General features: G+C 33.0%; 1 protein-coding gene across 2 annotated transcripts in view; it reads right to left on the bottom strand.

Annotated features, from left to right (window-relative positions):
* The window catches only part of LOC145249018 (protein phosphatase 1K, mitochondrial-like), a 30,327-nt gene extending 8,311 nt beyond the window's left edge, over positions 1-22,016 (bottom strand). Inside the window, exon 1 of one of the 2 annotated variants that reach the window (XM_080110877.1) lies at positions 21,344-22,016. The gene's annotated coding sequence lies outside the window, so the exon portion shown is untranslated. Of the gene's footprint in view, positions 1-17,969; positions 19,285-21,343 lie in introns of those variants that run through there. The other variant, XM_080110878.1, reaches the window with a different exon arrangement.
* Positions 22,017-26,858: the final 4,842 nt, after the last annotated feature.

Below are 26,858 nucleotides of genomic sequence, written 5' to 3'. Positions count from 1 at the left end.
GAATATTTAAGTCAGAGGAAAATCAGATTTTTGCATTTCTTGCAGAGAGGTCAACGTTGGTACTCACCAGGCTCAACGCTGCTTAACTTTGGTAATCTAATAAGAACTGGTGTGACAACGCAATAGTGCTATATATATTGCCATTAATGATGCATTATGTAGAAAAAAAAAATCTATATATACCAACGAGATCAGGAGGTGACGGTGGTCAAGTGGCTAACAGCACGGATTGATGACCTGGATGTTCAAGTTCAAATCCAGTTGGTTCCACAAAAAACACTTTCACTTAGGGATGTTGGAAAACAGTAAAGAGATGCAAGAAATGTCGGATCAGATTTGTGCACTCGTAAATCAAGTAAAAGAATAGTCCAGTTATGTTCTCCTTGCAGGTAAACCGCAAGGCCGGGTATAATTGATCAAGTAAATCACAAAACAAGTGTCGTTTCAAGTGAGGGCCACATCATGCCACCTCACATCTTCGAAGTTGGCTTGAAAGTTAACATCCCTCTGTGTACCTGGTGCCTGGTATGCGGAAGAGTGTAGTGATCCCCTGGTGCAATCAGGTGGTCGCTGACAAACCCTGGGTGTGACAGCAGGACTATTCGGCCCACAAGTCCAAAGAGACCCAGGCTTGGCTTCAGAAGGAGTGCTACGACTTTGTACCCTTCTCTCACTGCCCCTCCCCCCCCCCCCGACTTGAACCAACTAGACTACTTCGTTTGATCATACGTCAAGAACATCAACATGACGCCCCACAACACCAAAGCCAGACTGATCGCCGCCATTTGTCGAGTATTCACCAAGTTCCAGCCGGTACTTGTGGAAAAGGCATGCTCCCAGTTCCAGATCTGGATTCAAACTGAAGGCGGCTACATTGAATAGATGTCAGCTCTACTACATAATCAAGTTACCTGAAATGATTTTTTCAATAAGTTTGAAATTTAAATTAGAATAAAGCTGTAGTGTTGTTTTCTGTAGGGCGACACTTTTTGTACTGCACTACATTCAAGTTTCATGATAGGATAAGAAATTTGACCACCTATAAAATTGAATTAGTGTAACATTATTACTTTCAAAATGGATCAAACATTGTGTGTAAAGACTTACAAAAAAAAATAAAAAAGGGTTGATATGCCATAAAACAACCAAACTAATTTATTTGCACTTTTAATAAAGTTTTAGAAGCAATACTATTTGAAATTGTATGAAAAAATGTTTATGAAATTATAAAAATATAACGTCTTTGAGTCTGTTTTTTTTTTTTTTGTTTTTGTTTTTTTTAATCGGGGGGAAAAAAAAGCGTAGGATTTGCCGTTTAGTTATACAAATATCCTCGAACCAGGTAATCACTAAAAGGGACTCTACTCTTAAGGTCGACACCGGTATCGAGCAGAAGTTTGTTTACATGTGAAACAAACTTTAAGTGGGGAAGATATAATCACACAATTATTGAAAATGTGATCATGTGATTAAAATTTAATTTGAATTAACCACGTTTAAAAAATAATGCAAGATGAAGTTTTGAAATGATTAAATGTGTTTTATTTTATAATTTAAAATTAAAAACATTGAACGGCAGTTGATGACGAGTGTGGACCTGCGCAAACGTATGCTTTCCAACAACTGCTCCCTTACGGCACATGCGCAAAAGGTTTTCATTGGACTATTTAGCCATGAAAAACTTTCAGGCCAAAATAAAAAGTATGAATGAAATTTACTCAAAGAAAAAAGGGCAAAACAGAAAACACGCTCGATTAAAAAAAAAAAAAAAAAAAAAAAAAAATGTAGTTGTGAAATGAAATAGCACATGAAAAAAGTTACAAGAAATTTAGTTTTGATATAAGTCCGATATAAGTTAGCTGTTGGTTCCAATTTGTACTTGACGTAATTCAATGGATAAATGATCCAATGAAAACCTTCTGCGCATGTGCTCCGTAAGGGAGCAGCAGTTCTTGGAAAGCAAACATTTGCGCAGGGTCCACACTCGTCATCAAGTACCCATTGAACAACAAGGCGAAGGGAACGAGAGAAAACAAAAGGGAACGAAAGAAAAAAATAAGCGTTATTGATCCGATGGAATTTGAACTTGGATTTCAGTCGCTTACTCTGCCGTATTACCTACGCCAATTAGAGCCACACCCGTTGTAATCCTGAAGTACCCACGACCCGACCTTGAAAAGCGGTAAAGAATCAATGGCTGCATAATGATTATAGAGTGTCAATGTCACCATGTTCGTGTATGGCACACTTAAAAAACGTTGCACGACATCTGTTTTGTAAATGTTGAAATGGAACAGCTCAACAGCAGTAGGTGGATCAGAAAGTGGCCATTAAAAATGAAGATCAGAACTTTAATTCAATTTACTATTTTTAAAAGCTCATAACTACTTGAAAAATGTAATTCAAACCCTAATTTTTTTTTCAATTGAAGGAGCAAACACCAAATTTTAAAAAAAAATAAAAGGTTTAATAGCAAATTATGCACTATGTTTTTTTAAAACGGTTTTCTTAAAAAACAAACAAAAAAAAATTTATATATATATATATATATATATATATATATATATATAAAGAAAATCAACATATTTTGACTTGTTATATATATATATATATATATATATATATATATATGCCAAAAAAAATCACTTACCTAAAAAATAAATAAAAAATACTATTAAATGGGTAGTCCCATTCTTCATTGTTAAGAATTTATCCATATTTATATTTTAAATTCCATGTATTTTTTAAATAAAAGGATTTTTTAAAGCGAGGGTCGGAGAAAATCGCATTTTCGTAACGTGTTTTGCGCTAAGAGCTCCTGCTGCTAATATGAAATTTATCAAATATGGATTCGTCAAAGGGACATAAATGTCTTTTGTTGCGTGTGTTAACCAAAATTAGTATTTTTCGTCCTCCATAGTTAAAAAGAAACGCACATTCGCTTATAAGTTTTTCCCCTAAAACAAAAAATCCACTTCACCGATTGTTTTTTTTTAAATCTCTTAATGAAATACACAAGTTTTTGATTGATATATTTTAATACTTCTTTATCAACTGAATTTTTTTTTTAAATATCTAAAAGAAAACATTGAATGAAATAAAAAAAATTTGCCGTCAGCGTCTGTTATCTATTTGACGATATAAGCATAACACGAGCTTTCATCAAAAAAAAAAAAAAAAAAAATCAACGTGGTTTTTAAAAAAGGTTTTACACTTTGGACTTTACAAGTAAAATTCCAAAAATCTATTTTTTTTGTTGTTTTAAATTAGAATATTTTCTTTATTGATCTTTTATCTTCAATTAGTGATATATAAAACTTTGGTACATAAATTAATTATTAAAATTTTAGACATTTCAAAATGGGGGGAGGATTAAAAAAAAAAAAAAAAACGTTTGTCTAAAATATATTTGGTTTATTAGAAAGAGCATAAAATTTCACATTGACCCCGAAAATATCATAAAAATTAAACCAATAGAAAAATTGACAAATTTTTAAAGTTTAAAAATTGAAAAATATTTAACTTGTAAAATTCAATTGATTTCATTACGTAAAAAAAAAAAATGGCTGCATGAAGGCACGCTGGCATTTTGTTAACATTTTGTCAACACTGTTTTATAAAAAATAAGAAATAATATTTCTATTATTTTTTAAACAACTTTAATAGTTTATTTTGGAAGTATATTCCATACAGAAAATAAACAACCCACTTTAAAAAGAGAAATTACGAGTTTTTTTTATATTTTATTTGCAGTTTTCTGTTAGGGGTGTCAAAAATTTCTCCAAATTTCTGATACACCTAGAACAGCAATTTTACTTTTTATGGCACAATGATGGTTGAGCCGACCTTAAGTACGATCGCGATTTGTAAAATTAAAAAAAAGTCAGGCAATTATGCGTTATCGAAAACTAGGAAAAGCGAAGAAAAAAATACAAAAAATAACCAAAAGGCAAGAATTTTTTGTTTTTACTCATCTTTTTAATTTTCACGTGTTTACCGATTGTAAGATGTGTTACCCATGTATTTTGTTACCCATGTATTTTGTTACCCATGTAATTTGTTACCCATGTATTTTGTTATCGTCACGGGTACTTAGCCAAGCCAGCATGTTTTCCAAAATGGCCAACAATTTTGCCGGGACTGTCACGAATTGCAGATAAAAAAAATTTTTTTTTTTTAAACTTACTCTTATCCAATTATCTTGGACTCAGACTGAGGTTCTATTAACTCCTTTTTATTTCTTTTATCTTTACGACCAGATCCCGGCAAAATTGTTGACCGTGTTGTAAAGAACGATTTCTTATCTAGATAAAAGAGACGTCAACAGATGCATAGAGAATAGATCTTAGTAAACACATGTAAATGATAGATACATGCCTTTGGTAATAGTTATCTTTTTGCCTCATTTCCGTTAACTAAAATGCAATTTTGCGATATCACTTTAGTATTCCTTCTTACAGTCCCCAAATATAGTGTTGGAACTTTCAAATTTTATAACATTAAGTACGTTTACGACCAAAAACCTGCTGAATATATATATATATATATATATATATATATATATATATTCCTTCCCAAATCCTCTGGCCTTGGAGAGGAGACTAAAACTTGCTAGGTTTCAAATTATCTGAAATAACAGCAAGGGGAGACTTGATTCCAAATATTTCTCATGTTATATCTCCCCACTTTGGCTTTCATACATAAAGTAAAAGATTATTTGATACTGGAGATATTCATCTTACTCTATTTCTAAAAGAGGAGAGATATAACATGAAATATTTGGAATCAAGTCTCCCCTTGTTTTTATTTCAGATCATTTGAAACCATAGCAGCAAATTTTACTCTCCCCTCCAAGGCCAGATGCCCTTAAGGTCACACATTACTGTTTCAAGAAATGGGAGATCACTTTTTTATATTAATTTAAGGTAAAATGAACACCCACTGTATGGATGTTCATTTTACGTTAAATTAATATAGAAAAGTGATCCCCCACGTTATAATTTCTTTACATCTTGGAAACTACTAGTTTCCTGGGATTTTTACTGTTATTTTCGTTTTCAGCAACCTCGAAAACCTGTAATAGTGGTAATTTTAAAGGATTTTTCATGGGTGGAAAGATGCCCCTTTACCAATACTTCTATCATAGTCATTTGTTTTCCTAGTTTTGCATATGAATTACAAAATATCTGATATTTCCCCAAAACCTATGACCTTGATGGAGGAGGGGGGAGAGACAAAAACTTGCTGCTATGGTTTTAAATGATCTGAAATAACAGCAAGGGGAGACTTGATTCCAAATATTTCTCATGTTATATCTCCCCTCTTTGGTTTTCATACATAAGGTAAATTTCAGTGTATAAAGATTATTTGATACTGGAGATATTCATCTTATCCTATTTCTAAAAGAGGGGAGATATACTATGCGAAATATTTGGAATCAAGTCTCCCCTTGCTGTTATTTCAGATCATTTGAAACCCTAGCAGCAAGTTTCAGGCCAAGACCAAAAGGTTTTGGAGATATATATATATATATATATATATATATATATATATATATAAAATGGGTTAAGAAATTCCAACGAAAGAAAGATGTATATTTAAATAAGGGAGTAGTCACCAACAATGCATATTTTTTAACATTATTTTATTATTCCGTGTCTTGGTTTTTCATTGAGAATTATGTTTGGATCATTGTAATAATGTTTTTAAGTCATTGAAATCGTTTTTACGCGCGTTTCAGACGGTCTGTGATGTGTCCTCGTCAGAAATTATTTTCAAATGATTAAAAACATTATTACAATGATCCAAACATAATTCTCAATGAAAAACCAAGACCCGGAATAATAAAATAATGTTAAAAAATACACATTGTTGGTGACTACTCCCTTATTTAAATATATATATATATATATATATATATATATATATGCTACTTATCGTTAGGATTAGGAACCTGGAAGGAATATCGAATTTATATACACAATTTCCATTGATTTCCGAGGAGATATTTTTATGAGGGGAGCAGGTTGATATACGAAAGAATTTATAACATGAAAAGAAATAAAAACAGCGGATCTCCCTGAATTTAAGAAATAATTTGCATACAAAAATCTGCAAAAACAGTCAATTTGAAAGCGTTTTCGAAATAAGTTTCTTACGACTGACAACAAGCAGAATTTACTTGATCGCATCCTGTTTACAAGACAGGATTTTTGGATAGAACTTTCAGAACAGTAAAATAAAGAAAGCTTCTCAGGTACATGGACTGCAGCACGTATTAAGATCAGGAAAACTATTTGTCAGGACCAGCTTTAAATGTGATATTCGTTTTCAACAGATCCGAAAAACTAGAAAGTCAAAGAGGAGCATTCAGTTGGAAATAAACTGCAAATTGACAAAAATCTATTTGGACCGGCAATCTTAACATTGACCTTGTAGGCCATGGGGCCCAATCTGTACAAGCATTTTGGCGAACCTAAAGAATCTTGCCCCTCCCCTGTTTTTTTCCTTTTCATCTTTTCCAACGGATTATTATGGAAATAACACTTGTCTACCAGATTATCAAAAATATTTAAATATTTGTGTGGGGGTGGGGGTATGGTTGGGGGGGGGCCAATTTCTAATGCAATGTTCTAGTAAATCCATCATCCATTTTAAATTCATGTCGTCTTTAAGCCTTTTTTGAATTTCGCTTTTTAAAATAATCTAAGGCAAAATGTTTGTGTGCCAAAAACTTTCAACACACGCAACCAACACCGACAAAATTGTATTGTTTGAAAGATCAGTCTCTCAGCCAACAAATATGTAAAAATTGGCCAAAAGTATTAATTCTAGGCCATTTCTTAAAATGAGGGGTCAGTTTGTTTTTTTTTCAAAATTTTTCCAAGGTCATCATACTCCTTACTAGTCTTATTTTGAACATCGAGAGCTAAGTAGTTGGCCTTTTTTCACCTGTTCCTCTTTCGTGTTATAGGTTCGAGCCTGGCTACTGCAGCTAATTTTTTTTTTTGCTGGCACAGGTACTCTCTGCTATTTTTTTTTTTTCTTTTTTTAGAGGGTTGGTTAATTCTTTTTTTGTTTGAAACTTTTTTAGGGCTCCGTTCTCTTTTTTAAAAAGGCTAAACTGCTTTAAAAAAGGCTAAATTTGCAAAACTTGACCTTAAACAGAATTGTTCTAAAATGGGTGATCGATTTACTAGAACACTGCATTAGAAACTGAGTACCCCTACAAATATTTAAATATTGGCCTTTAGTTAAGATTGGTACTTTGTTTACACAGCCATTCGACAGAATTGACGTCAGACAAATTTCAAGGTATGGATGACCAAAAATTTTTTTTATGCAAATATCAGAATAGAAGTTTTATTCAAAGTCGTTAAACTTTTATAATAAAACTAGCAGAGGTACCCGGCATTGCCTGGTGTGTGGATGTGGTGTAGTAAGGAACCCCGGGAAGGGTAGTACCGAAGGGGGAGGATCAAAACAGTAGGCACTCCAGGTAGAGGTGTTAAAAAAAAGTGGTAGTAGACAGGCTGATTCAAACCCGTAACGCGAAGTAGGAAAAACGGGGAAAAAATAAAATAACATCTTAGCTGATGCGTCCATGGCAAAACCGGAAGTAGCGAGTGTTGAAATTGAGAGTAGTCAATCGGAAGGAGACGATAACTTGCGAAAATGTCAACAAAAAATGATCCTTCCTTGTAGAAAACGCTTTTTCAGTATAAAAAAGCGAAACTGACTCCATAGCATCAGCTCCCTGGCACTCGTGGCAGGGGCGTCCATAAAAGCAATAAGGTTTGATCAGTGCGGGGAAACCACTTATATCAGACAATTGCTATTCATTGGGACACTAGGGAGCTTGTTTCCCCCTCTTCCCCCAACATCTTGGGGAAGCAAACAACCAAAGTTGGGGAAAGAAAACAAAAAAAAACTGCCTCGCAGCAAAACTTAACTGCGGGATATGTTTGACCTCATTATCATTAAATTCGCGCCCCTGTCAATTAAGTTTTTATTGTTAAATTAAAGCACTTTTGTTACTCTGCCATCATGGGCGAACAGGTAACGCATCAGGATTTTTTTCACGTTCACCTCAAGGTTCCGGGTTCAATCCTACCTACCTACCAAAACTTTTCTTTTATCACACGGGCAATGCCGGGCATGTTCAGTGTTTTTTTTTTTTTTTTAAGTTTGACATTGTTTTTTTTTTTGTTTTTTTTTGTAATAATCTACCCCCCCCCACACACACACAAGGCAGCCCCGCTAGTCTATTATATAAAAGGGAATGTGTGTGTGTGTGTTTCTATGTCTCAAAAACTTTGACCCAGGTGACAGATTTTCACCAGATAGCTATCATTTTGAAGCTCGATCTTTGGACGACAGATATCAAAAAATTGGCTAAAAAATGTTAATTCCTACACCCTCAACGAGACACTTTACAGGGAGAGGTAGAAAAAAAAAATCGTTCCCTCATGACAATCTAGGCAAATACGCCGGTCCTTAAATTAGTTTAAATATTATAAAAAGCGACCCAGATTCGCTCAAGCGGTCATGGCACAATGGTCAAAGTGGCAGCGTTGTTATCTTCAGATTGTAGGTTCGATCCGAGGCATTGGATAAATTTTGATTTTTCAAGTTTTAATATTGAAACTTGGTTATTATGCCATTTTTCGTGGTCGCTGTTTTTTGCTTTTCAGATTTTTTTAAAGTTTTAACATTGTTTTGCATCATGTTCGTTTTGTTTTTCCGATTTTAAGAAATTTTAACATCGTTCGTTTGCATCACGTTTGTTTTTCCGATTTTTTTAAAAAGTTTCAACATTGTTTTTTTTATATAATATCTAAACATGGTTATTACTTTGCTTATTCTTTTGTTTCAACCCCCTCCCCCCCCCCAAAAAAAAACCACACTCATACACCTCTAAACATCCAGGCAATGCCGGGTACCACCGCTAGTCTATTATATAAAGGCAAAATGTGTGTTAGTATGTGTGTCTGCCAAAAACTTTCTACACACAATGACAAGTTTGGTATTGTTAGAAAGATCGATCTCTCAGATGACAAATATATAAAAATTTGCCAAAAATATTAATTCTGTGCTGGTCAACTGGGCCGTTCTTTTTGCAAGGAGGAGTCAGATGCCTAGCAATCTCAACGTACGTTTTAAAGACGTCATTTTGCCCGTAACGTCATAAGTCGCTGTGGCCGAGACTGCTAACATGTTTTCTTTTTTCACATCTTTTTCCTCTTTTGCATTACGAGTTCAAACCTGGCTACTGCGACTTTTTTTTTTTTTTGTACTCACACGGGTACTTGCTATTTTGATTGAAACAAAAGTTGTTTTGATTTTTTTTTCTGGGGGTTGGTGGCTCAATAGCTTTAGTATACCACCTCTTCACTCAGGCAACACTGGCTACCCATGATAATTTATTATATAAAAAGGAAAATGTTTGTGTGTGTATGTTTGACAAAAGCTTGACACACGGACAGTGACAAAATTGGTATCGTTAGAAAGATCAATCTCCTGGATGACAAATATATAAAAATTGGCCAAAAAGATTAATTCTGTGCTGATCAACTGGGCTGTTTTTTAACGTCGACTTTTGCAAGTCACACACCTACCAATTTCAACGTACATTTGTGATACTATAAAGTGGCCCTGGGGTGGATTTGAGCCACTAAGTGCTGAGAGGGGGGAATAGACAAAGGAAGAGGAAATAGCTTAGAATAAACAAAGAAATCGGAAATATCCTATAATCAACAATAGATAGAAAATAGCAAACAATAATAGAAACCTACTGATAAAACAGGGAAGGGCAGCTTCCGGTAGCCAGGGTGGGGTGGGCGACCCGAGAGACCAAGACAGAGGAGACAGGCTGTTGAGATCTAGATGCGGCAGACAACAGATGGGAGTTGATAACGACTACAGTTGAACAGTTATAGAGTTGACTGTGAAACAGAGATAGACGAATGTAAGCTCAATAGAACGGGGAGAAGATACACACACGCAATTCCAACAGTCAATTTATATGTGAACATTAGCGTTTGTGTTTTTCCTTTGTTCATATTTGTACTTTGTGAAACCACGCATGTCGCCAGCGAGAAAATGACGATCCGGCCATGAACGAAAAATCCACGGTACACGACGTTGGGAGTCGGCGATCTGACGAGGGAGGCACACGTGGTGTTACACATTTATGAAAGGTTATTTTGAAGGCCAATGATGTCATACGTCGCGGTGGCCGAGACAGCTAGCCTATTAGCTGTTTTTCACGTTACAGGTTCAAGCCTGGCTACTGCAGTTAATTCTTTTTTTTTGCGCTTGCACGGGCACTTATTTTAGTTTTTTTAGGGCTGGGGTGGGAGGGGGACTCAATAGCCTTATACCACCTCTCCACACCCAGGCAACGCCAGGTACCCATGTTAGTATAATATATATGAAAAAAATTATCTTAAAAAAATCTTGTTAAAAAATAGTTCATAAACATTATAAAAGGTTATGATTTTGTTATAAAAGTTTAAAGATTGTTCAAATAAAACTTCTATTTTTATACTTTATGCATTAAAAAAAAAAAAAAAAAAAAATACATATAAAGTTTTGTCATCGTACCTAAAAATTGACATCACTACCGCTGAATGGCTTTGTAAACAAAAGTGCCAATCTATAAAAGATAAAATGTGTACACTTCCCTACCAAATAACTTTCTGTCTACAGACTCGAGATTTGACATAAGGGGTATTCAGATTTGGAAAAATCTTTAATCAGTTTTCGGCCAGAAATTTGGCTGTTAAGTGGGTCAAAGTTCAACGATTTAACCTTTGAGAATTCTACCAAACTCCTCCGCCAATTTTGGGTCTAAGCACTTGAAATTTTAGATATAGGTTACTTGGACATGGATCTAACTTTATAATTTGATTTGAGCCCAAATAATAAATATTAAGGTCATAATTGGGGTCAAAGTTTTAAAAATTTGACCTCTGCAGTCTCTACCAAAATACTTAGCCAATTTTTGGTCTAAACATTTGAAATCTTACATAAAGTGTATTCAGACATAGGGCAAGCTTTTTAATAGTTTTTTGCTGAAAATTTGGCTTCCAATGAGTCAAAGTTCAGAAGATTTTACCTTTGCAGTCTCTACCAAACTATTAAGCCAATTTTGGGTCTAAACACTTGAAATTTTACATAAAAGGTATTCAGACATGCAAGCTTTTTAATCAGTTTTGGGGCGAAAATTTGGCTGGCAAGAAGTCAAAGTTTACCGAGTTGACCTTCACAGACTACCAAATTCAAAGTAGGTTGTTATGTCCGGGATGGGATGAAGTAAAAATAATAACAGAGACCCACTGGAAAGTGAGAAAACTTAAACAGCTCACATGCTCGGACATAACAACCTACTGAGCAAACCAAGCATAGAGCCGAATGCAATTTGGACACCTCTGATAGAGAGAGAAAACCTTGAATAACAACATAGGTTTAACATTAACAAAAACCAACTAAGAATTGTCCTAGTGACATATGGCTGAGTGGTTCTAGACGTTGTATCAAAGTTTACAGTTACCCAAAGGTGCTGAGTTCAATCCTGAACGAAGGCAGTGAAAAAAGTAACATTCAAAACAGAGAATCAGCAACTATGTCCCAAAGCCTAGCTGGAGTCCGAACATGGTACCCCCGTAATAATAATAATAAAGGGTTGGGTTCGAGACTCCTAACAAACAGTTCCCCAGTTCGATACAAAACACCTGACGAAGGCCGGAGGGCAAAACGGCCGAAACGTTGTGACAATAACAACCAAGATGAGGAAGTCAGTCCGACAATCTCAATCGATCGTAATTTCTCTTTTTAAAGTGGTTTGTTTAATTTCTTTATGGAATATACTTCCAAAATAAACTATTAGTTTTGAAAAATAGAAATTTTTTTTTTTTTTTTTTAAATAAAAAATTAGTGTTTACAAAGTTCCTGCGCGCGCTCATGCAGCCATTTTTTACGTAATAAAATGAACTGAATTTTAAGAGTTAAATTTTTTTTCTATTTAAAAATTTTCTATTGATTCAATTTTTACAATATTTGCAGGTTTAATGTGAAATTTTATGCTCTTTCCAATAAATCGAATATTCTAGACAAACGTTTTTTTTTTATTTATTTACCCCCCCCCCCTCCTATTTTGAAATCTATTAAAATGAAAATTTTCTCACCTCAGATTTATCTATCACAAATTAAAGATAAAAGATCAATAAATAAAATCTAATTCAAAACAAAACAAAATAGAATAGCACTGGTGCAAATTTACCTGTAAAGTCAACAGTTTAAAACTTTTTTTTTTTTTTTAAGTGAAATCTCACATTTTTTAAATTTTGTCCTGAAAAGATTGAACACCAACAATTTTTTTCTGCTTCATGCAATTTTTTTTTTTTTTTTTTTTTTTTTTTTTAGATAAAAAAACACTCCATAAAGAAATGAAATATATTAAATCAAAAACTCATGTATTTCTTTAAGAGAAGAAAGAAAAAAAAAAAAAGAAAAATCGATCGAGTGGAATTTTTTTAACGGTAAAAACTGATAAGTGAAATGTAATCATTTTCCAAGTTACGGTGGCCCATATTTACTAACTTTTGTTTACAGCCAGCAATAGAAAGGGAAATTAATTCTAGCGCTTAAGGCCACCGAAGTTCTCAACTGTAATAAAAGGAGACATTTGTCTCCTTTTATTACAGTTGTGAAACATCTGATGCTGCAGTATTTTTTTAATCCTTGCTTGAAGTATTTTATTTAAAAAGGACATCTATATATAAAAAAGTCTATATATAAAAGGCAAAATGTGTGTGACCATTTCGTACATGTCTCACAAAGGCTTTTTTTGCCGACGCTCCCGGGGGGGGGGATACTATTGCTTAGAACTGTTTATATAGCCCCTAGATAATATCTAGGATTTGGGAACGCAGGTTGCCTCTAGATTTATTCATGTCGATTTTTACAAAATTATTGCTATTTCAGCCCGTCTTGTGTTCGTTCAGCTTTTTCGTATAGAAAGCGAAACTAATTCAAAGCTAAGGGAAGGTTCCCGGCAATCGCACCAGGAAACGTCCAGAAGCAATCAGCTTTGACCAATGTGAGGCCAAACTCCTTATATCAGACAATTGCTATTCAATCTGGACAATGGGGAGCTGGTTTCCCCCTCCAACATCTTGGAGAATTGGGTAAACAAACCCAAATGCTGCCTCGCAGCAAAAGTCAACTGCACGACTTCTATATAGAAGCAGCAGAGTTAAATTTTATTGTGGCCACATGTCAATTCTGTTTTTAATAGCTAAATAAATTTAAACATGTTTCCGTTGTATGTCGCAGTGGCCCAGTGGTTAACGTCGCACATTTCTTTTTTTCACTTTAATTTCCAACTTTGCCTCAAGACTTCAGGTTCGATCCTCATACTTACCTTACCAAAACTTTTTATTTTAACCCCCCCCCTCCCCGCAGTTTCGATTTACCCAACACCACACGCACCTCCAAACACCTGGGCACACCGGGTACCCCCCACTAGTGAAATATAAAATATAAATATGGATAAATTCTTAGTGAAGAATGGAAGTACCCATTGATTAGTATTTTTTATAGGCAAGTGATTTTTGGAATATATTATATTCTAAGTTAAAATTTGTTGATTTTCTGGAAATCTTTTTTTAAAGAAAACGGATTTAAAAACAAATATTGCATATTTCGCTATTAAACCTGTTATTTTAAAACTTGGTCTTTGCTCCTTTTATTGAAAAAGAAATTAGGGTTTGAATTACATTTTTCAAGTAGTTATAAGCTTCGAAAGATAGCAGGTCTAATTATTCAAGTTTTTATCACATTTTTAAATGGCGATTTTCTGACACTACTAGTGAATCCCCTTTTTAAAAGTCATTTAATTTTTTGGTACTTCTATAATTTATCGGCGAAAATGAAGACGCCATTTTTTCGGTCACCTGCCGTTAAAATCAGAGGGAGAAATCAGTATTTTAAACTATGACCGAAGTAGGAAATAAAAAAATTACAAAATTGTTTGGGTTTGTATTACAGATTCGAAAAGTTAAAAAAAAAATTGTAAATATATATATATATATATATATATATAACACGGAAATTACATAATTGTCGATGCAATAATTTATTTCAACCTTATGGTATTTTCAAGCATCTAAAACTGTAATTGTCTAGTTTAGATGCTTGAAAATACCAAAGGTTGAAATAAATTATTGCATCAACAATTATGTAATTTCCGTGTTATATTTTTATGTTATTGCTCTGTTTACCACATTGAGCTCTCATACCCGGATTTCCTCCTGGAATTATTCTATTATAACACTACACACACACACACACATATATATATATATATATATATATATATATATATATATATATATATATATATATATATATATATATATATATATATATAACAACTTATCAAAGTTATAATTTACTTTTCTACCTAACTGGATAATTTTCTAGTGTTTTTATTTTATGTAACATGTTTATTTAGCTCGAAAAACATTCAGTGTTACCGATATATTGGAAAATTAAAAATGACGCCCGACTCTTTAACGCGATAAGTTTGGGAAAAGGAGTTAAAACACCACCGAATATGTGTCAGCCTATGTCACGGTAACATATTGAGCGTAGCAGGAAGCAGGATTTTGTCTTTTTTTTTTTTTTTCTTTTTTTTTAATTATTTTAACTTTCCAATCGGTAAACACTTCCTATTTACAATGCCTCCCCACGGGACAGAGTTAGACACCAGGGTCGTTTTTTAACGTGGAGAAAAGGAACAAAAATAAAAATTGTCTCAGTCGTGAAGGATTTCTCCTCCACTGACAGAACAGGAAATTGAAGTGCAGCATCTGAAGAACAGATACTACACTTTACACCGTTTTTCGAACTGAATAAACATGTTATGTTAAATAACACTAGAAAATTATCCAGTTAGGTAGAAAAGTAACTTTGATAACGTTTGTTATATATTTATTTTTTGTTGACAACTCTTTCGAATTTGTGTCAGTAATAAACTCAATCGAAACTTTTCCAATTAAACAATTACGGATATACGTTTTCTTTCACTTTATATAATTCTTTCCGGAAGTAATTAATATCTAGTTTAATTAATTAATTTATTTATTTTTTTTTTTATTATTTCATAAATTTCCATTTTCGGCGAGAAACTGTAGAAGTACCTTTTTTTTTGGTATTATTATACAAACACCGTGACAGCGTTAGGGTTAGGGTTAGGGTTAGGGTTAGGGTTTAGGGTTAGGGTTAGGGTTTAGGGTTAGGGGTTAGGGTTAATTCGCTGTCACGGTGTTTGTATAGTTTTACCTTTTTTTTTTTCAAAATTTTTTCAGCTATAATTGTCGAAAAAAAAAAAAAAAAAAAAAAAAGTGAGGGAGTGGGCACTCGTGTCGTACCGGGCGGACGGGCGGTCAGCTCCGGCGGTGCGCCGTTTTTTGTAGTGATTTAACAATTTCAAAAATATTTCATTTCCGAAACAACCGGTCAATTTGTGAGTTTAATTTTGTATTTTTAACGAATTTAGGCTTACGTTCAACTTAAAACAAAAAGTTTTGGTACTAGTGCAGTTGATCCGTGCTGAAATAACATTTAAAAAGCCATTCTTAACATGGGGAGGGGAGGGTATTTTGTACCTATTCCTGTACTTCAACCTAACAATTGAATAAAAAAAAAAACTTTAGCGCGGATCAGTAAGTGCACTAGCACCAAAATTTTAAATAAAAAGCGTAAATATTTTCAGCCAAAACCCGTAAAATGATTTGAATTTTCCAGAAAATTCCATCGATTATCTCGAACTTTACAGCTTTAATAAATAAGCTGCTCTTGAAACATTTTAGTCAAATTACAGTAAACAAAATTTTCTGGTGGCTGATGTAATAATTCAATTGAACCTAAATTTTAGATGTAGAAAGTTTATACACGACTTGTTTAGCAACTTTATTCTTTTATAAAAATAATCGACAAATGGTTCGAAAAATAAAAACGAACCCTTTTAGCATGGATTTTTTTTTTCTTTTTGCAATAAACGTCAATTTAAACGTGAATGAATTTCGCCATAAACAATGACAAATGAGGTCGTCGACTTAAACCAGAATACGATGAAAAATGTGCGTAAAAATTATTATATTGTCGCGGGAGGGGTGGAGAAAAACAGGCGACTTGAAGTCGGCAGCAGCAGTGTCAGATAAAAAAAAATATCAGTGTTTGATTCTTTTGTATATAAAATGTTATGGTTTCGAATTTGTTTTTAGTGAACATAATTTATGAAATATTCAGTTTTTTTTTTTTGTTTTGTTTTTTTCTTAGAAAAATAAAATATCTGCCACTGAATGCTGATTGCTGTGCCGCGCCGCGGACAGAGTCGCGGTCGCTTATTCTGCTGTATCAACTTTTATAAAGATAATTTAAAACCTAGGCACTAACATTCACAAGCCAATTGAGAAAGCCATTCTTAACATGGGGAGAAGAGCGGTGTTTATTAACTTACGTTACGTGGTTGGAACGCTAAAATGAAGACTTGCTCGTGCATGTGAAACTAAACTGCACTAGTAGCAAACTATGAATTCTGGCGAAAAAAAAATAAAACGTTTGAAAGCCGTGCCGTAGCTGACATTATGTTTTTGTTTCACAAAACTGCGTTTTATTGAAACCTGGAGTAGGGTATTATGTAAAAAGAAAACCGATTATGTTAACCGAAACGAAGCAACCTGCAATCACTCATTATGCCACAGAACAATTTTAATAATTCTTATAACAGTATTTAATAATGGTTACGGCTCCTTAGTTTAGAAAACGGATTTAAAAAGTGTTTACAAATTTACTTATTTATATAATTGTGAAATAAATATTTTGATAAATACTTCAAGTTTTTTTTTTTTTAATAATTTTTTAAATTCATTACAAGAATTTACTTCGATTCATTACACATTGTTTACGTTTTGGGTTTTTTTTTTTTTTGCTCAAGTCATGTTTCCCTTTTTTGGGTGTGCAAACTTAAAATACACATCTGCAAAAATAAAATTGGGTATAAAACTTGTGGAGAACGCTCTGCTTTAGATTTTGATTTCAATTTCCGTTCCATTATTATAACAACCGTAAAACAGCGTTCTCCGCAAGTTTTACCTAAAATTGTGTACAAAAAGGTTATTTTCTTTCATGCCAATTTGTTGTACAACAAAACCGGAAGTTCGGTTTCGTACACCATGTTTTCACACGACACCGGTTCCGTCGTATTTCCGGTCACCCAATCTTCCATTTCGCCGCATTTTTAAGTCAAATGCAATTTTTACGATATCTTATTAAATTGTTAGGTGAAAATACAGAATTTAATAAGCCCCCCTCCCCATGTTAAGAAGAGATTTCTAAACATTATTTCAGTAAGGTCTGTATTCTGCATAATTATCTTAAAACTAAAAACTTCAATATATCCAAATTTAATCCTCATCAAAATCCTAAACAAAACCAATTACTTGTTGTTGTTTTTAGGGGGGGGGGGTCAAGTTAAATTCCAGTTTTACGATATTTTAGTTAATTGTTAGGTGAAAGTAGAGAAGTTATAAAACACCTTTCACCTCCCCATGTTAAGAATGGCTTTTTAAATAAAGTGGTGCTGGTGCTTATGTATTTTTGGTACCACGCTATTTTTAAACGTTTTTTTCCAGGTGAAATTCAAGTTTCACGATCTTTCTGATTAAATTGTTAAGTGGAAGCACAATAGTCACAAAACACCGTTTCTTCTACATGTTAAGAATGGCTTTCGAAATAACGTTATTCCAGTGCGCCAGTGCTGTACCAAAAATACACAAGTACCAATAACGTTATTATTTCAGCACGATAAGTACTTTTGCTGTTTTTTTTTTGTTTTTTTTTGTTTTTTTACGTTAGAAATTCTATGCCGGCAATTTTGAAAATGTCCCAAAAATGCTTACTCGTTCTGTTTCACGCTATGTAGCCCAGAATTGGTTGATTTCATGTTACGGAAGATGAACACACGCAAGATGTATTTGTAGGATGTAGACAGATCAATTCCCACTTTAAAGTCTTTTTGGTATTTTTTTTTCTTTTTTTTTTATTGCTCCAGTGTTCCACTGTTCCACTCCAGCGTAGTATAAACACCCCCCAACCACCCCATATTAATAACGGCTTTCGCAATAAACGCCCCAATCTCCATGTTAAGAATGGCTTTCGAGGTTGAGGGTGTTTATTCGGAAAGCCATTCTTAACATGGGGAGATTGGGGTACTTATAATACGCTGAGGAGGCACGTCGTAAAAATTTACCGATTTTTTTCTATGACGAGGTGGTGGCTATATAAAGTATGCTTAAAAATATTCGTTCTGTCAATATCACTTCAAGCCAAAGTTCAATGACAAACGAATCTTAACATAAACTAACGTATTAATTACAACCGAATTATGAATAGAAAAGGAAAAATGCGTCGTGTGATAAGACGATGTTATCCAATTACAAACACGATGAGTCGTAGGAATTTTCCGCAAAGTTTGTTTTCTTCCATCGGTGAATCAAGGAATGAGCTTTTATTACATTTCAGTATTTTCTGCCCCCACACTGTCATTGGTATAGTAAAATTAAGATTTTATAGCGATATTGAAGTTTTTGTTTGTTTTTTGCTCACATGACCCTATTCCAAATTCGTGGTCGTGGACCGCCATCAATAGATGGTCAATCCGGCATCAAACGGTCATAAAGTCACAAAATCATTTTCAAGGTAAAATTTGCCGGAATAATTTTCGGTAAATTTTTACGACGTGCCCCTGTGTATTATAAACACCCCCACCTCTCCATGTTAAGAACGGCTTTCGGAATAACCTCCCCCCCCAATCTCGAAAGCCGTTCTTAACATGGAAGGTTGGGAGTATCCCGGAAGCCGTTCTTAACATTGGATGGTTGGGTCGTAAAAATACATAATTTTAAAATGAAAATTAAGATACTTCTGCAGTTAAAAGGCGGTGCCATTTTTAAATAGGATATGAAAGGTGAATTCAACTTTGACGGTATCTTGTTCATTAAATCGGATATTTTTTTAGATTAGGTCCACAATTCTTTTAAATGACGACTTTTATAGTCGTACGCAAGACAGTCTTAAAAGACAAGATAACGAAGGCCATGGTTTACGGCTATGCTGAATACAGAAATCACATTGAAATTTTGCAGAAATAATTAGTTATCGAGATATAAAAAGTTGTATTATGCATTGTATTCTTTGGCGGCCATCTTTGTTACGCACGTAGATTTGTTTATGGCGCGCACGCGCGTAACAAAGATAGCCGCCAAATACAATGCATAATACAACTTTTTATATCTCGATAACTACTTATTTCTGAAAAATTTCAATACGATTTTCGTATTCAGCATAGTCGAAAACCTTTAAGAGTCGTCATTTAAAAGAAAGGTGGACCTAAACGAGAATTACCTCCCTATATATTAGGGTCCAATCAATCCATTGAAAAAAGCCGTTCTTAGCATGGGGAGTTCATTCTGAAAGCCGCTCTTAGGTGGGGAGGGGGGGATTCTCGTCCAGATCCGCTTGCAATTATTTATATTGGATTAAGACAGGCTGAATTCAACTTGAATTTATATGACCGTTTGGTAATAGAGTTCCACTGGTGGCGACCCATGGCAACGAATTCAGGGTACTCTGTACTGTACTAGCAGTGTCAGAAATTTCGTGAAAATAGTGAATAATTCCACCCCATCTTTCCAAGCTTATAACTCCTCGAAAAATGTAATTCAAGCCCTAATTTTTTTTTTTTCAATTAAAGGAGCAAGGACCAAGGTTTTATTATAAAAAAAAAAAAAAAAAAAAAAAAAAAAAAGTGTTTTTTTTTTTAAAAAAAGGTTTTAAACTTCGGACTTTACAGGTAAATTTCTAAAAAAGCGATTTTCTTTTTGTTTTAAATTTGAATATATTATTTATTGACCTTTTCTCTTCAATTTGTGATATATAAAACTATTCAAGATAAATTAATTATTTACTTTTTAATAGACATTTCAAAATGAGATGCGTGAATTATTCGACCCCCTGTCTTTTCAAGCTTATAACTCCTCGAAAAATGTAATTCAAGCCCTAATTATTTTTTCAATTAAAAGGAGCAAGGACCAAGGTTTCATTAAAAAAAAAAAAAAAGACAAAAAAAAAACAATGTGTTCTTATAAAATAAGGTTTTAAACTTCGGACTTTACAGGTAAATTTCTAAAAAAGCGATTTTTCGAATCTGTGTACAGACTGTACACAGATTCGAAAAAGTTGTCAAAAACACAAATATATAAAAAATAAATGTTGTCAAAGGCAAGATAAGTTAATTTTCTACCTAACTGGATTTTTTTTTAGTGTTTTTATTTAATGAAACATGTTTATTCAGCTCAAGTGTTTACCGATGTATTGGAAAATTGCAAAATGGTGGGGCACTGTGGGGCACTCAGTATATATATTTTTTTCATAGTATTTAAATTTCAAGATGTTTTTATTAAATTGTAAAGTTAAAGTAGGTACAAAACACCCTCCCCAGGTTAAGAATGGCTTTCTAAATAACATTTCAACACTGATCAATAAGTGCATTTGCATTACTACCGAAAGCCATTCTTAACATGGGTAGCGCCGGTAGCGGGTAACTAATCTGTTTTCGAATATTCGACGAATAAGATATCGTAAAAAAAAAAAAATTTACCTTGAAAATCATATCTTTAAAAAAATTAAACACGGTACTGGACGTTATAGAGACTGCCCCCCCTCCCCTTCTAAATTCCACAATTTACTTTTTTCCTGTTAATGTCATCGAGTTAAGTTTCAGATTATAAAAAGAAAAATTTTAATCTTTTATAACTTTTCAATTATAGCGTTAAAATAGCGCGGATCACTCTCTGCACTAGTACCCCCCTTCCTATGTGAAGAAGGGCTTTCTAAATAAGTCATTTCAGCACGGTAACTTCTCTACAGAGGTACCAAAAATTCTGCTAAATTAAAAGCAATTTTTATTTTTGCTTCGATTATAAAGTGTCCCCATTTTGAGGGGGTGGTGAATTTTCCCCCACATTAAAAACAGACCTTTTTGTCTAACTTTGCCCTCGTGGGAGGCAAATTAATACGAACAATCACTTTCTGGCTAGAATTAAGAAAAAAAAAATGCATAAACGAAGACGAATATTGTAATCTGTTTTTCACGTCTTCAAATTATAAGCATTAAACAAAAAAAAAAAAAAAAAGAAAACGTATTTCACGAACGCGGCGCCACTATACTACAAAAGAAACAAAAGAATTGGATTTTTTTTTGTTGTTTTCTTACCTGGCGGTGAAATTAAAAGCCGAGGAGACGTTAAGTTGCCAAAGTTGGAGCGAAAGAAAGAATGAGTTTGTTTTGAATGAAAAAATAAGCAACCTTTTAAAATTGACCTTGATTTTATATATAGATATATATACACGTTCTTTCTTTTTTTTTTTTTTTTTTTAGATTTGTTTTCGAATCTTTAATAAGATTTTTTTTATTATTATTTAAAAAAAAAAAATCGTGCGAAACAAGTGTCGTTTGCCAGTTGGTGCCTCAAGGTAAAATAAAAGGTTACTTTGCTCCGTTTGTCATTTATACATTTTTGGGGGAGAGAAAAAGAAACGAGTAGAACTCCAGATGACGTTATGTGGTTTAACAAGCATTTCTAGGGGCGGGGCTTACTGGCAGGCGAAGGTCGAAAATACGTTTTCTGATTGGTCACACCTCCCAAAGATTAAGGGGAGATAACCTACTATTCCCAACGTTGGGTTAGCAGACCTCCGCTGTTAAGAGCGCGTTTTATATGAACTTGCACCTTTTGACGTTGTCCGGGAAAGTAACGAGAATTACATATACTGTTGCCATGTTATCACGTTTATCTTATGTTTTAATTTCTAAAAATAAGACATCATCTTACTGTTTATGGATATCTAGCGTTAATACTGACCAGAGAATATTCTAGCAAAAAAAAAAAAATTTTTTTAATTTACTACAACCATTGTATTTTTACAATGTTATTCTACAAAAATTGTGTTTGATCTTAGTATAAGTCTTTGTTTTCAAATCCTTGGTAAGCGATAATTGGTATTGATAATTGAGCAGTAGTACCTATTTACAATGCCTTCCCACGGGACAGAGTTAGACACCAGGGTCGTTTTTTTAACGTGGAGAAAAGGTACAAAAATAAAAATTGTCTCAGTCGTGAAGGATTTCTCCTCCACTGAAAGAGAACGAGAAATGGAAGTGCCGCATCTGAAGAACAGATACTACACTCTGATTTTTGCCAATTGAGCAGTAGTAACGGTAACTACTAGTAACCCCAAATTAAATCGGGGGGGGGGGACATGAATGTCCTTATAAAATTTAATTTTTACAAAAACAAATTTAAATTGTATAACTTTTAAAATATGCATTTCTATAAGAAATAAACAAGTTTGTTTTATATATTGTAGAAGTGGGAGCATCGTATATACTCGCGGTTTGAAAATTTGAATATCTTTGCTTTATAAGATCATTGCGGATTGGTTGTAACCGTCAACTTCTTTTCTGGCTTGCCCAATCAGAGACCAGCTCTCAGGCGAACTAACCACATGAAATTGATAAAATGGTTAAACCGCATGGCAAATCAATCTCTCTCTCTCTCTCTCTCTCTCTCTCTCTCTCTCTCCCCCCCTCCCTCCAAGCTGTCCAAGACATGTCAGCATGGACATAAAACCGATTATTGTTATTATCATCATATCTATATATCTATAAAAGTGAGGATACTTCTCAACCTATATACTCCCAAAATTTCTTATATAAAGACTTGAAATTTGGTATATAGGATAATCAGACATGTGGAAAAAATTTTAATCGGTTTTCATCAGAAAAAAAGGGCGGCTAAGCGAAGCGGTCAAAATTGAAAAATTGGTAGGTGGGACATATCAGATTTTTGTCTGTTTGCTGTTTCACGAATGCGCATGCGTGAATAGTTCACATTACAGATTACTTATGTTAAGAATAAGTAGTTTTGAAAACACTTTTTAAAGATCGTGTCACGCTGGTCTAATGGTTATCGCACTTGGCTCAGTCTTTTTAGGTTGTGGTTTCGATTTGAACTTGGGCATTTTTTCTTTTTTTTACTTACAAAAAGTGAACTGTTTCGAAAAAAAAACATAATACTCACATGCATATCTCTCAGTTTTTATATTAATTAAAATATAATATTTATGCGTATTTTACGACCAGGCAACGCCAGGCGGCCTGCTAGTTATCTATATATTAATACCATAGTAACTTTAGCGTACGTGTATCATGGTTCCGGATTATGAATTATTCGATCGGGAGATCTTATTTATTAAAAAGGAGGAGAAAAGATGCTAACATACTATGAAAATTAAATTAGTATAAAGATACAATAATTTAATGTTCGTTGTATGTTATCTTATTCTATCCTTGTTTTTAATAAATAGGATCTCCTGATCACCAATAACGCAATGTAAAAAAATAAATTACAATAATAAGAAATGATGTCGTTTTTGGGCCGCAGGTAAAACTGAAACATACTTCCTTGGTCTTCTGGCTACGATCCAAGGGTAGTATCTGTTCTGTCTAAAGATGGTATAATGATTTCATGAGGTTTTTGTTCGTGCCGGGTGTCCATGAAATGGAAATATGTCACAGACTTATATTTTGGAAATAAACCGTAATAACCAAATATATTCTGACACTACATTAACCAGATTACTTAGATAAATAGTTTTACTGTTTTAACAAAAGGGCTTCAATAATATTGCAGGGTCTCCATTTACACTAAACGTCCACAGAAAGCCTAGCAGCATTGTTATTATAGCTTGGAGATTACAGAAATAATTTTTGTAATTCATGTGAAAGTAATATACATGCATTCTGGAGAAAAAAAATATTAAGTCAGTTTAGTGCAAATATGTTATCAAAATCGAATTTGGAATGCCCTTTTCTCTTCCCTGCAACCTCTTTCTCACAGAAGAGATGTTGCGAGCCTGTCTCTGTTTTCATCGCAAGTGCTCGTCTGAGCTCCAATCTATGCCCCCCACCTCGCCAAACATTTACAAGAAATACTCGCGGTTGAAAACACTATCAATAATTTCTCCCACTCTTTATTTGTGCCTAAACCTAAACGTAGATTCCATGAACAAAGCTTCTTTCTTAGAAGTGCACGCCTGTGGAACTCTCTTCCATTTACCTGCTTTCCATCTGACTACAATAAGGTTGTCTTCAGGTCCAATGTAAACAAGTTCTTGATGAGCCGCTCCCCTTAAGTAATCAAATTTACCAAATTTACACTTCTAACGATTACTATACTGTCCTTTTCACCACTGTATACTCTTTAACCCATATCCTCGAGTGGCATCTGGGCCTTGATAAATGGTGATTCCCTTGTAAAAAAAAAAAATTATGGATTCTACACTACTTAAAAAATTATGTTCCATTTAAGGAACAATGGTAGGAAAAAATGTTAGCATAGCATAAAAAAATATTATATTTATTTTTAGCTAAGAGATTTTATTCTTATTTTTATTTATTTTTTACGTATGAAAGATGCCGCTGTGGAATTTCGACAGGTCTCGTGAGGAGTTGTTGTTATTATTATTAGTATTATTATTAATAGTAATGTTGTGTCGCGACCAGACACTTAGGACTCAGACGAAAAAGAAACACGAGTATACAAGTCGGAGAACAATAAAAGTGTATTTAACTTCAAATAAATACAAATATAAAATAAGCAGGTTGCAAAACAATTGCGTTTGCGGCTTTTCAAGAAGTCCAAAAAGTTCTTATTTTAACGTCTTCAGTTTGACGGCCCCATTCAAGTTCGGAAAGAAGAGAGATGAAATAATAAGTATTTCCTCCACAGAGGTTCGAACGAAAGAGAGAATTTAAAGGGAATCTCTAGTCCCGCTTAATAAATAGGTTGCCGTGATTGATCGATGAGCGGCACCTTTGGCCAATGAGAAGAGCCTTATTTAAAGTGTAAGGAAAGGAAATGAGAAGACGAAAAGGGAGGTAACTCTAGTTTTTTTTTAGAGCAGTAATAGTAGTAGCAATAGTGGTATGCTATTAGTAGTAGTATTAGTATTAATATTGTGACGACTTACAAGTAAATGTTACCAAAATTAGTATTATGTTAGTCTTAAACAAACTAGATTAAAATAGCTGTCCATATAATCTAAAAAATAATATCAGTACAAATAATCTAAATAATTTGAATACAATTATGTTATGGTATTTTATAAGTTTGTCTGCTTCTACAGAAATAAAGGCACTTGATTGGTTGGCAAAAAGGAGAATAGACAGAGTACAACCTACTAAGGCAATAGTTTGTACGATGTCAATACCGGAATTCGAATTTCGCATAAATCTAAATGATATTTTTCAATTGGGTATGCATTGTAAAAATGTAAAGAAATTACCCTTTGTCTTGCCAACCATAGAATTTATTACATTTTTTTTTTTTTTTTTAGCTAAGAGATTTATTCTTATCTTATTTTTATTTACTTTGTTAATAAATTAAAAATAATATCTCTTAGCTAAAACAAAATATTAAAGATTTCTTTTAGCTAAGAGATTTTACTTTTATTTTATTTTTATTTATCTATTTTTCATTGTTTTTTAATAAATTAAAAATAAAATCTTTTAGCTAAAACAAAATATTAAATATTTCTTTTAGCTAAGAGATTTTACTATTATTTTATTATTATTTATCTATTTTTTTTTTGTTTTTTAATAAATTAAAAATAATATCTCTTAGCTAAAACAAAATATTAAATATTTCTTTTAGCTAAGAGATTTTACTATTATTTTATTTTTATTTATCTATTTTTTTTTTTTGTTTTTTAATAAATTAAAAATAAATTCTTTTAGCTAAAACAAAATATTAAATATTTCTTTTAGCTAAGAGATTTTACTATTATTTTATTTTTATTTATCTATTTTTTTTTGTTTTTTAATAAATTAAAAATAAAATCTTTTAGCTAAAACAAAATATTAAATATTTCTTTTAGCTAAGAAATTTTACTATTATTTTATTTTTATTTATCTATTTTTTTTGTTTTTTAATAAATTAAAAATAATATCTCTTAGCTAAAACAAAATATTAAATATTTCTTTTATCTAAGAAATTTTACTATTATTTTATTTTTATTTATCTATTTTTTATTGTTTTTTAATAAATTAAAAATAAAATCTTTTAGCTAAAACAAAATATTAAATATTTCTTTTAGCTAAGAGATTTTACTATTATTTTATTTTTATTTATCTATTTTTTATTGTTTTTTAATAAATTAAAAATAAAATCTTTTAGCTAAAACAAAATATTAAATATTTCTTTTAGCTAAGATATTCATCGTAGTTACTAACTCTCTCATGCAAATAATTTCATATGTTTTCACAAAATTAATTTTTTTTTTTTTCATACAAACTATAAAGTGGCAAGATCTCCGTCCCCTTCGACAGGTTGATGTGACACAGGTGTCAGAAGGTGGGCTCTAAAAAGCCAGCATCCTAGAGTAAGATTTAGGAAGGATATATGCGTGCGTACACAAAACCCCTAATAAAATATTGAAACAGAAGCCCAAAATAATTAACCAACATCTCTTTTCAAAAGAAAACAACAAAAGGGTTTATTTCAAAACAAGCGGGATTGTGTCCGAAATGAAAGAAAGAAAAGGAATAGAAAGTTCTAAAATGTTCTAGAATGTTCTCGTGTTGGGAGGCAGAGACTTGAAGTGTCCTCAGGTTGTCCAGTGGAGGTTTTCAGTGAAGCAGTTGCATCCTAAGGGGAAATCAGTGAACA

This window comes from Euprymna scolopes, chromosome 27 (genome assembly GCF_053919585.1).
Source record: "Euprymna scolopes isolate OS-2025 chromosome 27, ASM5391958v1, whole genome shotgun sequence".
Lineage (NCBI taxonomy): Eukaryota > Metazoa > Mollusca > Cephalopoda > Sepiida > Sepiolidae > Euprymna > Euprymna scolopes.
The sequence above is the reverse complement of the archived record's forward strand: the minus strand, read 5'-3'. Positions and strand labels throughout refer to the sequence as shown.